Source organism: Brachyhypopomus gauderio, chromosome 17 (assembly GCF_052324685.1).
Source record: "Brachyhypopomus gauderio isolate BG-103 chromosome 17, BGAUD_0.2, whole genome shotgun sequence".
In the NCBI taxonomy this organism is placed as follows: Eukaryota; Metazoa; Chordata; class Actinopteri; order Gymnotiformes; family Hypopomidae; genus Brachyhypopomus; species Brachyhypopomus gauderio.
Genome location: NC_135227.1, coordinates 1,216,744 through 1,228,153, shown reverse-complemented (window position 1 = coordinate 1,228,153; position 11,410 = coordinate 1,216,744).

Genomic DNA, 11,410 nt, shown 5'->3' with positions numbered 1-11,410 from the left:
GATTAGCACGTAAATAGATTATTATACTTTAGAAAACAATTTCAAAATTCGCTCCGTCGGCAGGAAGCAGCGTCACACAGAACCGTCACACAGGAAGCCAACTATGGCTCACACAGGAAGTTAACTATGTCACACCGAATTGAAACTGTCTGTTCTAGTGTTGTCGTTCGCGAATGATTCGTTCAAATGAACGAATCATTTGAGTGAACGAACTGAATCGAATTACTTCCTCAGCTGATTCGTTCCTTTTTCAGTTTAGTAGTTGAGCTCAGCAGCGACCGTGCAGGCCAGCAGGGGAACTGCTGTGTGGCCTGTGAATTACCGAATCACCCGTGAATCTGGAGGCGGAGACATTCATTGTGAGGGAACTGCGCATGCTCAGTGATTCGTTCACTGTACTGATGATCTCGTTCACTCTGATTCGTTCACTGAACTGAGAGGTCTCGTTCACTCTCTGATTCGTTCACTGAACTGAGAGCTCTCGTTCACTCTGATTCGTTCACTGAACTGAGGACTCTCATTCATTCTCTGATTCGTTCACTGAACTGAGAGGTCTCGTTCACTCTGATTCGTTCACTGTACTGTGGGCTCTCGTTCATTCTCTGATTCGTTCACTGAACATACTGTCACCCAGAGAACTGTTGCTAAGGATGTGATTTATGTTTGCACTGCCACTCACTCACATTTTCTTTTTGATTGCACATTTAAGTTGATATTTTCTTCTGAATATACAGTTTTTATCTTAATGTTGCTCTTAATTTAATATTTATTTTGCACTCAGTTGTAGGTTAGTTCATACTTATTTTTTGTATTAAGTTACAGTGATCCTGCGCCACTTCACCCTTCAGCTTTTGCGAATTCACTCTTTCACGGGTTTTTATAAGATATTAATGTGACGCGCGGCTGGGCAGCGATGAGACACGAATCCTTGGCGGCGATCCACGTCACTTTTATTTTAATACAAATAAACGCTTAAAGCGCACGTAAAACATGAAACACACACGGAGACGTGCAACTGTAGACAACGACGAGCACAGGACATTGCGCGTGCGCACATTAAATAGACAAACCACATTAGCCCCATGTGATTACGAGACGAGTCACAGGTGAGACAGATTATCACATGACATAACCATAACCACGTAGATCCACAGACGCAGACGATGCACGTGGACAACGTAAACACACGCCCAAAAAGGAGGGGCCAGGGTCCTCAACGTGAAAATTTATGGGTAAAAATAATTTGCAGGTCTTCACTTTTTTGCCGGTTGTCTGCGGAATTCGATCGGCAAACAAAAAATAAATTTTTTCATTTTTTACATGACAAAATCCCAAAATGTATAAAAATATATTATAAGTATTAATTCTTACAATTAACAAGGAATGTTATAAATAATAAAATAGTACAAATTACAGTAAATAGTGCATATTTACTCTTGGAAACGAGAACCAGCATCGCTTGCCTGAGACTCTACTCGCCTACATGAGATTGTATACAACACGACTGCTCGCTGGACAAGCACACATGCACAGAACAGTGTGGGAATGGTGTGGTGGAAATTTGGTGATTTCCATTTATGTCAGGCTTTCTTAGTATACATTTAACACATTAGAGATAGGTGTTAGAGATCTTTTACATATACGTGTGTTGATCATGGCACTGAAGCCATTCTCGTGACTTCAGTAGGCCTCAGATGTGTATGTGTGTGTTCTCTGGCCTCGGCTGAGGCCTAATCTGATGTTCCTCTGGTGTTCCTAAACTGACCTCGCTGGAGACGCCTAATCTCTACTTGGAAGGGACTACGGCGACACTCAGTCTGCCGGGACATCACGAGGATGCTGAGCGTGGAGGGGACATGCGTCATACGCATCTGTCAAATCAGTGTTAATTATTTCATGTATTGTCCAATCACATTTGGTTGATCACTTCGTGTTCACCTCGTGGACACTGTGTGTATTGATGATTAAACATATAAAAGATGAGAGTTTGGAATGGGGAATTAGCTCTCTCTTGCAGACGCCTTGTGCGTTTGTAACAGGGATCTCTTGGAGAAGGGTCTCTGAGCTCTCTCTGTGACAGATACCTGGCGTGTTTGTAACGGAGATCTCAGGGGTTAATCCATGCTTTGTTGAAATAAATCATTGTACTTTATTATCTAACCCAACTGCTTCTGACTTTCATTGTGCTCACCATTTAAGGGTTTCAGAATTTCTAGCACAATTTGGCACCCCAGATGGGACTCCACGACTGAGGACGGCACACCTGAAGGGGGGAGTAAGTGCTTAGTTCCTGAAGACCTTACTTCAGTCAGCCAACGACAAATTTTGTGGGGCGGGACTCGCAGGTGTTTGCCTCCTCGGCGTCGGAGTTTTCCCGGAAACAGACGAACAGTTAAGTTAACTAAACCCTGGTGAGTACAAACTGTCAGATAAACTTAGTGCAGAGGTGGTGACTTCTCTCCTGGTGCGTGTATACACTGTTATGGTTATCGGGTGGGGTAACTAAGCGATTGAGTGTTTCACCCTCGGCTGAGAGTCGAGGACCAGAGTATCAGGGAGAGTGAGAGTCAGGTTCTGCGTGAGTGTGTTGTCTTCAGAAGCAGCAAAATGGGTGGATGTAATAGTAGTCGTACTGGCGGCGAGGTCAGTGAGATACTGTGTGAACATCCTAGAATAAGGTACATGAACGAACGGTATGGGTCCGAAAGTCTAAAACAATTTCACATGTGGGTTACTAAATGTGATTTCCCAGAGGGAGGGAGTTTTAACATGAACCGAATTGCAGCATTAAAACGAAACCTAGTAAAAGAACAATATGACGGGTTTAAGGTCAACTGGGAAGCTTTTGACTTGTGGGAGAGGGAGGCGAAACGGCGGGATTATAGGTTGCAAACAAAAACTAAACTTGAGGTTCGAAAAGAACTTCAGAATCTCCAGTCTGTTAAGTGTGTTGCAGATCCAGACCTGGACGGATGTCCCAGGCGACCCCCAACCGCCCCGACGGCCCCACCCAACCCCATCGACGTCAAGCCCCAGAAACCAGGCAGAGGGAACAAGCCTCCTCCAGCACGTCCAATCAGCTCAGTGGCTCTGCACACGAGATCGCGAGACGGGCAAGACGCAACAGCCGGACCAAGCCAAGGATGCATGGTCCACGTCAGCGAGCCGCCCTTGCCCCCACCTCCAGAGGAGAAGTGGATTCCGGAAACGACCAACGATCAGGTGATGTGCCCGATGGTGGAAGTGGCGGGTCAGGATGAACCTATGCTTGTTATGAGAACATGGACTGTTGCAGATTTACAGGAAGTCGTCAAGCAGCTCAAGCACCCTGGTGACATTGGGGGGGCGTAAGTTTGCAGATGAACTGGACATGTTTTGCCGTGAGTTCAGGCCGACGTCACATGAGCTGCACCGACTCCTGGGCCTGAAACTGGGAGTAGAGGTTGCAAGGATCCAGATGGACTGGTCAGTCAAGAACATTCAGCTGGTGAACAGCAAGTGGTCACATGAAGGTAACGAACCGTATCGGACAATGTTACATGACTTGTGTTCAGCAATACGGGATGCCTTTCCCCTTGTGATGGATTTAACCAAGATAGCTAACTGCAAGCAGGATGACAGAGAGACTGTGCAGGAGTACCTGTGTCGGCTCACCCAGGTGCATGATGCTCACTGCGGCATGGACAAGCCCGACAGGATGGACAATGGGCCAGTCACACCTTATGAGGCTCATTTGCGGAATGCTTTCATCAATGGTCTGAAGCCGGAGATATCCGAGAAGCTGAAGGACACCTGCATCACTTGGGAGACAGCCAAGATGGAGGTGATTGTGCAACATGCTATCCACGCGGAAAAGCGACAGAAGAAGGTGAGTGCCTGGAAGCAAGACAAAGAACCGCGGCAAACACAACTTTCCATGGTTCGAGTGGTGAGGGGCGATGAAAAAGGCAAAGACTGGAAAGGACAGAAGAGGACTAAGAAGGTGAAGAACCGCAGGAGAGATGATGACGACAACACTTGTTACATCTGTGGAGAAGAAGGGCACTGGTCAAGGGAGTGTCCACAAAGGCGAGATAAGCGGGAGAAGCAAGGTCAGCATGGTGGGGACTGACGGTCGGAGGGGTCGACTGGTGATGTTCCGGAAGGGTCAGGTAAGACACAAACTTTTCCAATGCTTTGCAATGAAGAAATGCTTCCGCTAACGCATACTGATGCTGTTTTAAGTGATATCATTGATAGTGATGAAATGCTTTGCAATGAAGAAATGCTTTTGCCTTTAAACGTTAATGAGAGAAGTGAACTGTCATGTGGGGGGACATATGCTGTTTATGAGACAAATGCTGCTGCAGATTTGCCTACGTTAAATGTTATGGTGGGGGGCACTGAGATGACATTTTTGGTGGATTCTGGCGCTGGCCATTCTGTTATTAAAGCTTCTGAGTTTAGCAGGCAGCCACGCATGGGTGGCAGGTATCTCCAGTCGGTTGGTGCGTCAGGTGTTGTGACAGCTGAACAGTTTTCTGCACCCCTCTCTTGTACATTGCAGGAGACAGGGACTAAATTTAGGTTTAGTTTCCTGATATCTAGGGTGTGTCCAATAAATCTGCTTGGTAGAGATTTAATGTGTCAGCTAGGTATTCAGATAAAAAGCAGGCCGGACGGCCTGAAAGTTGAACTACCTGATTCGGTGCAAGCTGTACAGCTTGCTTTAGGGCCGCTCTGTTATGGGTACGAGTGGCAGCTGGGCACCTGTCCCACTGGGGATATTAAGACAGAACTGATAACAATTGCGCAGAATGCTATTAACCCCACGGGCACTGTGTTTATGGACCCGTTTATGTTGCATTGCACAGCTCACACACATGAGGGAGGACCAGATGTAGGTTATGAGAAAAAATGGTTCAGAAAGCGTGAGCAGGGTGAAATGCTGGTGCTAAAGCGGATGTTTTGGGGTCAACACATAAGCACGGTGGAGGTTGATTTGAGCAGAGCAGAGCAGGCTATGTTTCAAATGGTAAACAGTGTGGCACATGTTCCTTTGGCCAAACCCACTGATTGGCAGTGGGATGATTTGGGGGCATGGCTGGAGCGAGTGTTGCGTGCGCATGACTGGGAGCGTGGGTGTGATGGTGTGTGGTACAGTCCGTCAATGGACGTTTTTTCTAAACCACTGAATTGGGTAGTCAGGGTAGGGAGAGGAGTACAGCTGCATCTGGGCAAGCTGCCAACATTCCATTGTCCAAAGATAGAGGGTGTGTGTGTGGGACTGGAGCAGGTCCCTGAGTCTCTGTGGTCCAAGGGCAAGTGTGATGTGGGCTTGATCAAGGGATGTGAGCGTGTGAGAATCACACCTAAGTCGGACTTCAGGCCTCGTAAGCCACAGTATCCCTTGAAGCGGGAAGCGGTCAAGGGGATACGACCAGTCTTTGAGGCATTGTTGAAGGCGGGGGTAATTGTTCCATGTGCTAATTCACCAGTGAGATCTCCAATTTTTCCTGTGAGGAAATCTAGGGGGGCTGGCGAACCGGAGGAGTGGAGATTTGTACAAGATCTCCAGGCGGTAAATTTAGCTGTGGTAGCGAGAGCCCCGTTGGTTCCGAATCCCTATACGATTCTTTCACAAGTTCCACCTGACAGTAAGTGGTTTTCAGTTGTTGATTTGGCTAATGCCTTCTTTTCTGTACCGGTACATGCAGACTCACAATTTTGGTTTGCTTTTGAGTTTGATGGTCGACCATACACTTTCACTCGCCTATGCCAGGGCTACTGCGAGTCGCCAACCATTTACAATGAAGCACTGCGACACAGCCTAGAGTCGTTAGAACTGTCTCCAGGTACAGTTTTGCTCCAGTATGTGGATGACTGCGCCCTCTGTTGTCCAACAGAGGAGCAGTGCACACGTGACACCATTAAGCTATTACAACACCTCGCAGCCGAAGGGCATCGGGTCAACAGGTCCAAATTACAATTTGTGCAGTCAGAGGTCAAATTCCTGGGTCACCTGATATCTAGCGCAGGTAAAAGGTTGGAGAGCAGCAGGACTGCTGCTATTCAGAATATTCCAAAACCCAGGACCAAGAAACAGTTGATGTCATTTTTGGGGATGTGTTCTTATTGCAGAACTTTTATTCGGGACTATGCGTGTCTCGAAGCTCCATTGAGTGCCATAGCTCATGAACAGGGCCTACAGGCCCACGGTGTACTTAGCTGGACACCGGTTGCTGAACAGGCCTTCAATGCATTAAAACAAGCGCTACAATCACCCCCAACATTGGGCTTGCCAAACTCTGAACTTCCGTTTGTCCAAACAGCAGATGAGAAGCAGGGGTGTATGACCTCAGTGCTGCTACAGCCGCACAGAGGGAAACTGCGGCCAGTAGCCTACTACTCCGCCAAGCTGGACCCTGTGGCTGCAGGGCTTCCTCTCTGCCTTAGGGCAGTGGCAGCTGCTGAGAAAGCAGTGAACGCCTCGCGTGACATCGTAGGTTACAATAATCTTACGTTGCTGGTTCCACACAGCGTGGCCCAGTTACTCTTAGAACACAAAACAGCACACATGACAGCAGCTCGTTGGTTGAGGTATCACACCATTTTGTTGGGAATGCCAAATGTTACTGTAAAACGGTGTACAACTCTGAACCCTGCGACTCTTTTACCGACAGAGGAGGACGGTGAACCACACTGTTGTGTGGCAGCAGTGGCTGAGATTTGCTCCCCAAGGCCAGACCTGAGGGAGACCCCATTAGACAATCCAGATCTGGAGCTATTTGTGGACGGATCGGCATCACATAACCCAGTAACAGGGAAGAATTGTGTGGGTTATGCAGTGGTTTCACAACACGACACTGTTAAGTCTGGACCACTGCCAGAGCACTATTCGGCTCAGGCAGCTGAACTGGTGGCTCTGGCTGAGGCATGTAAGGTGGCTCAAGGTAAAACAGTGACGATTCACACTGACAGCAGGTATGCCTTTGGAGTAGTGCACGACTTCGGGGCTATCTGGAAACACAGGGGGTTTCTCACTTCATCAGGGAAGTTGATCACACATCATAAACTGATTGCTGAACTTCTTGATGCCATCATTCTCCCGAAGCAGATAGCAGTATGCAAATGCGATGCGCATACGAACAATAAAGATCCTGTTTCTCTGGGTAATGAACGGGCAGATGTGGCTGCTAAGCAGGCGGCTGGGCAGTCATTTAAGCAGAATTTAGACACCATGTACACTCTGTGTGCTGATAACACCGTTGTTTCCCCAACAGCTGAGATAAGCGAACTCCAGAAGACAGCAACCGCCTCCGAGTTGTCTGCATGGCAGCGGGCGGGTGCGGTGAATAGGAGGGGCCTTTGGGTTGGGCCCAATGACAAACCATGTCTTCCTAGGAGCATGTTTCCTGTGTATACACAATTGACACACGGTAAAGACCATGTGTCAAAAGGAGGGATGTATGATAGCATTGCACAACACTGGTTTACGAAGGGTTTCACAAATTATTCCCAAAAATACTGTGAAAGATGTATGATATGTGCGACTAACAACATAGGGAGAGGAGTGAAGGCGCTTTGATATCTGTCATAGTCCATGGGCGGTGGACCAACATGATTCCATCGTGGCCCGCCACCTCCACCATTGGCAGCTGGTGGACCTCTCGCCTTTCTTTCCTCTGTTTTTTCTTCTTGATGAGGCCTGTATTCCGAAACTTGGCCCCAGTCCGAGTGAGCCCGCGGCTTTGTTCTTCTCCTGCATCTTGATCACTCTCTGTGTCGTCCTCGCTGTTGTCCTCGCAAGGGTCAGCTTGACCTCCCGCCGCTGCTCTGAGTGTCTCTTGATCTGGAGGCGGGGGGAAGTGAAAAATCGGTGAGGGGAGTTGAAATCTCACAGCTGTGGTCGGGTCTGCTGCTGGTGCTGATGGGGCAGCCAGCTGCTGGGGCGGTGCCGCTTGTGATGGTGGTATTGTCAGCTGGATTGGGGCTGCTGATGTTGGTGGTAGTGCCAGCAGATAAGTAGGTGCTGCTGGTGTTGATGGCAGCGTCAGCAGCTGAGTTGGTGCCGCTGCTGTCGTTGGTGCTGACAGTGGAATGGGTGCCGCTTGGGTTACTGCTTGCGCTTCCACTCCCGGTTCGACCTTTATGTCAGGTTTTCGCTGATGGTGTTGTTCTTGAGGGAGTGGTGGCTGCGCCTGGACCGGTTGCTTGTCTTGTGTTGCTGGTGGCGGTGGTGGCGCTGGTGGGTCCCTCTGTGGTGCTGGATTGGCTCGAGGTCTCGGGGGGGCAGCGTCCAGGTCGGGATCAGCCTGCAACTTCAAGCACTGAGATGGTTGAGACGGACCTGCCTGCCTGATTCTCTTACCTGCTTCTTCCTGCCACATTCCAACTGCCTTCCAATCAGCCCAAAACTTGCGTCTACCTTTCCTATCTACTTGCTTTTCCCCTTCAGCCAGCTTATCTCTTAATGCATTTATTTGCTCTGAGCTAAACGACCCTTTAGCTGGAAAACCAAAATCCGAAACCCATTTTGGAAACTGTTCAACACTTTCTGCACCATAATTTTTTATCATAAAATTAACATTGGGTGGTGTATATTTCATTGAAACATTCTCAGGCTTCCCTTTACTTTGTTTTGTGTTTCTGTTCCCCATTTTCAGTTCTTACCGAGAGACCTTATTTTATTTAAAAATAAATTTAGGCCTGACTTTGTGCTGCACCCGCCACGAACTCCTACGCTGGGCGCCTATTTTTCACATACCGGTACGAATTTTCTAGGCGAATAACGACCCTTGTCTAGTTATTCCCTTACGCTATCAGTGGTCGTCACCACAAGCGCTCAGTCAGCCTCGCTGCAACTGAGACTTTTAGATACTAGACTGCCCTGTCTTAGTATCGGCCGCCCTGCTCTCTTCCCTAGTTTGATCCACCAACTGTGGATATACACTACGGCGTCCGGGTGACCTGCAGCACAACAGGCATCTAAAACAATTCACACTTTTTGCCTTAATAATTCGTAAACCTCGCTGGTGAAGTACCTTTCTCTGATGAGTCAGATCCTCACTCAGGAGGTCCCTTCGTGGTTGCCAAAATTGTCGTGGAAATTCTCCGTCACAACAACCGGGGTCTCTCTGTAAGAAAAGATGCGAGCTCGGAGAGTGACAATTAGTGAAAGCAACACACACACACTCGTTGGTTACTTTACCAAACCACTCTGGTTTATTGTTCAAACCTCCAACCCTTTTATACAGTCTTAGGGCTGGTTGGTCATGTGAAACATTATCAGCACAATTACAGTCAGGTGATTATTTGTAAATACATGGCATGATTGAAAGCATGTGTGCCAAACATCAAATCCAAATGCTCTTCAATCATGACTTCAATTACGTCACACTCTCCACCACCTTACCAAAGTTTAACCAGTTTGTTAAGTGTGCAACAAGGGAGAATAAAGTCCTGGATCCTGGATGAAGTCCTGGATCTTCTGTATGCAAATGTAAAAAATGCATACAGCTCATCTGCACTTCCCCCACTTGGTAGGTCCGATCACAACTTGGTCCTGCTGACCCCCACACAGAGGCGGTCTTTGCATAGAGGCGTTGCTAGGCAATTGCCTTGGGCCCCTCCCACTGTAGGGCCCCCTTGTCTAGCTAAAGCCAGGTTCACACTACACGACTTTTCAGTCATCAGGTTTTTGTGCCGTTTGCACTACACGACTGGTTGTGCTGTAATCGCGAGTCTCTCGGTTGTTGTGGCTTTCACACTACATGACTGATCGGCGACGCGGGCTCACGAATTAAACGACTGGGGAATCGCCGACTCATCTGGCTGCCGTCCAAAAACACGAGAACACGAAAACGAAAAACTCGCGAGAACCAGCAACACCACGAAGAAGATAAAAACAATGTACATGTACTCCACATTTTCGTTATTATTATTATTTTTTTTTACCGTTTAACCACTCCATAGTCCCAAATTGCCAGAATTATTTCATCTCTCCATTGCAGTGAACATAGATATAGTCAATCGCACTATTTCTCCAGTGCTGTCACAATAACAAACACAGTGTTGTAGTAAAGTTGTATGAAGCTAGACGCTGCTGTTGACTCACAGTCGCCGACTGGGCTAGATATGAAACATGCTAGATATTAAACATGCTAGATATCTGCCGGTCGTCTGCGATGAGTTGGCGACGGCTCGGCGAGCGTCTTTCAGCAGTTCACACTACACGACTGAGCGAGCGCCGAATGATCCCCAATTTGCCTCCGACCACAGTTTCTGTCGGCGATCTACAAAAACAGTCGGCGACTGAAAAACCAGCCTAAAATCGTGTAGTGTGAACCTGAACTTATTTCTCGCATATTAATGTTGATGGGCCCCCTAGCTAAATTCGCCTTGAGCCCCCAAATTGCTAAGTCCGCCACTGCCCCCACATACCGACCAGTGGTCTTAAGACAGCCTGTGACAGTAAAGACCATCAGGAGGTGGACTCCAGAGGCAGAGGAGGCTCTGCAATTCTGCTTTGAGACCACAGACTGGGGAGTTTTGTATGAGTCAGCTGGACATTAATAATGTGACGAACCGCATCACTGACTACATCAACTTCTGTACTGACACCATTGTTCCAGTCAGGTGGGTGCATTGTTTTCCCAACAACAAAGCATGGATCACCAGTGACATGAAAGAACTTTTAAATAAAAAGAAGCAGGCTTTCAAGCTGAGAGACAAAGATCTTCTTAGGAGTGTGCAAAAGCAGCTGAAGGTGAGACTGAGGGTGAACAAGGTGGCATACAAAAAGAAGCTGGAAGGCCAACTACAGCAGAACAATGCCAAGGAAGTCTGGTCAGGAATGAAGATGATCATGGGCTTCAGTTCACAACAACAAGCTGCTGGGGGTAGTCTGGACACGGCCAATGAGCTAAATGCTTCCTTCAATAGATTTAGCACACCCACACCCATCACCAGCAGCACCCTGTTCACACCCTTGTCACCTTAACAGCTTTCTCATTCTTTTTCACACCCCACCACTTCACAGCCATTGTCTGCAGATACACATCCACCTCAATCAATCAATCAAATTTTATTTATATAGCGCTTTTTACAACAGTTGTTGTCACAAAGCAGCTTTACAAGTGCCGAGTCCTAGCCCCCAGTGAGCAAGCCAAGGGCGACAGTGGCAAGGAAAAACTCCCTAGTTTTTTTGCATGAGGAAGAAACCTTGAGAGGAACCAAGACTCAGGGGGGGAACCCATCCTCCTCTGGCCGACACCGGTCACCATGACAACAACAACAACAATTTAGACAGAAAGAAGAGAAAGAAAAGGAAAAATATGTAATAATGTCCATCATGATGTATGCATCCGGTTAGGCAGGAGGTGGCTGGCTCAGGATGGATCGCTGGTCTCCTCATCTCATTATTCCTCAA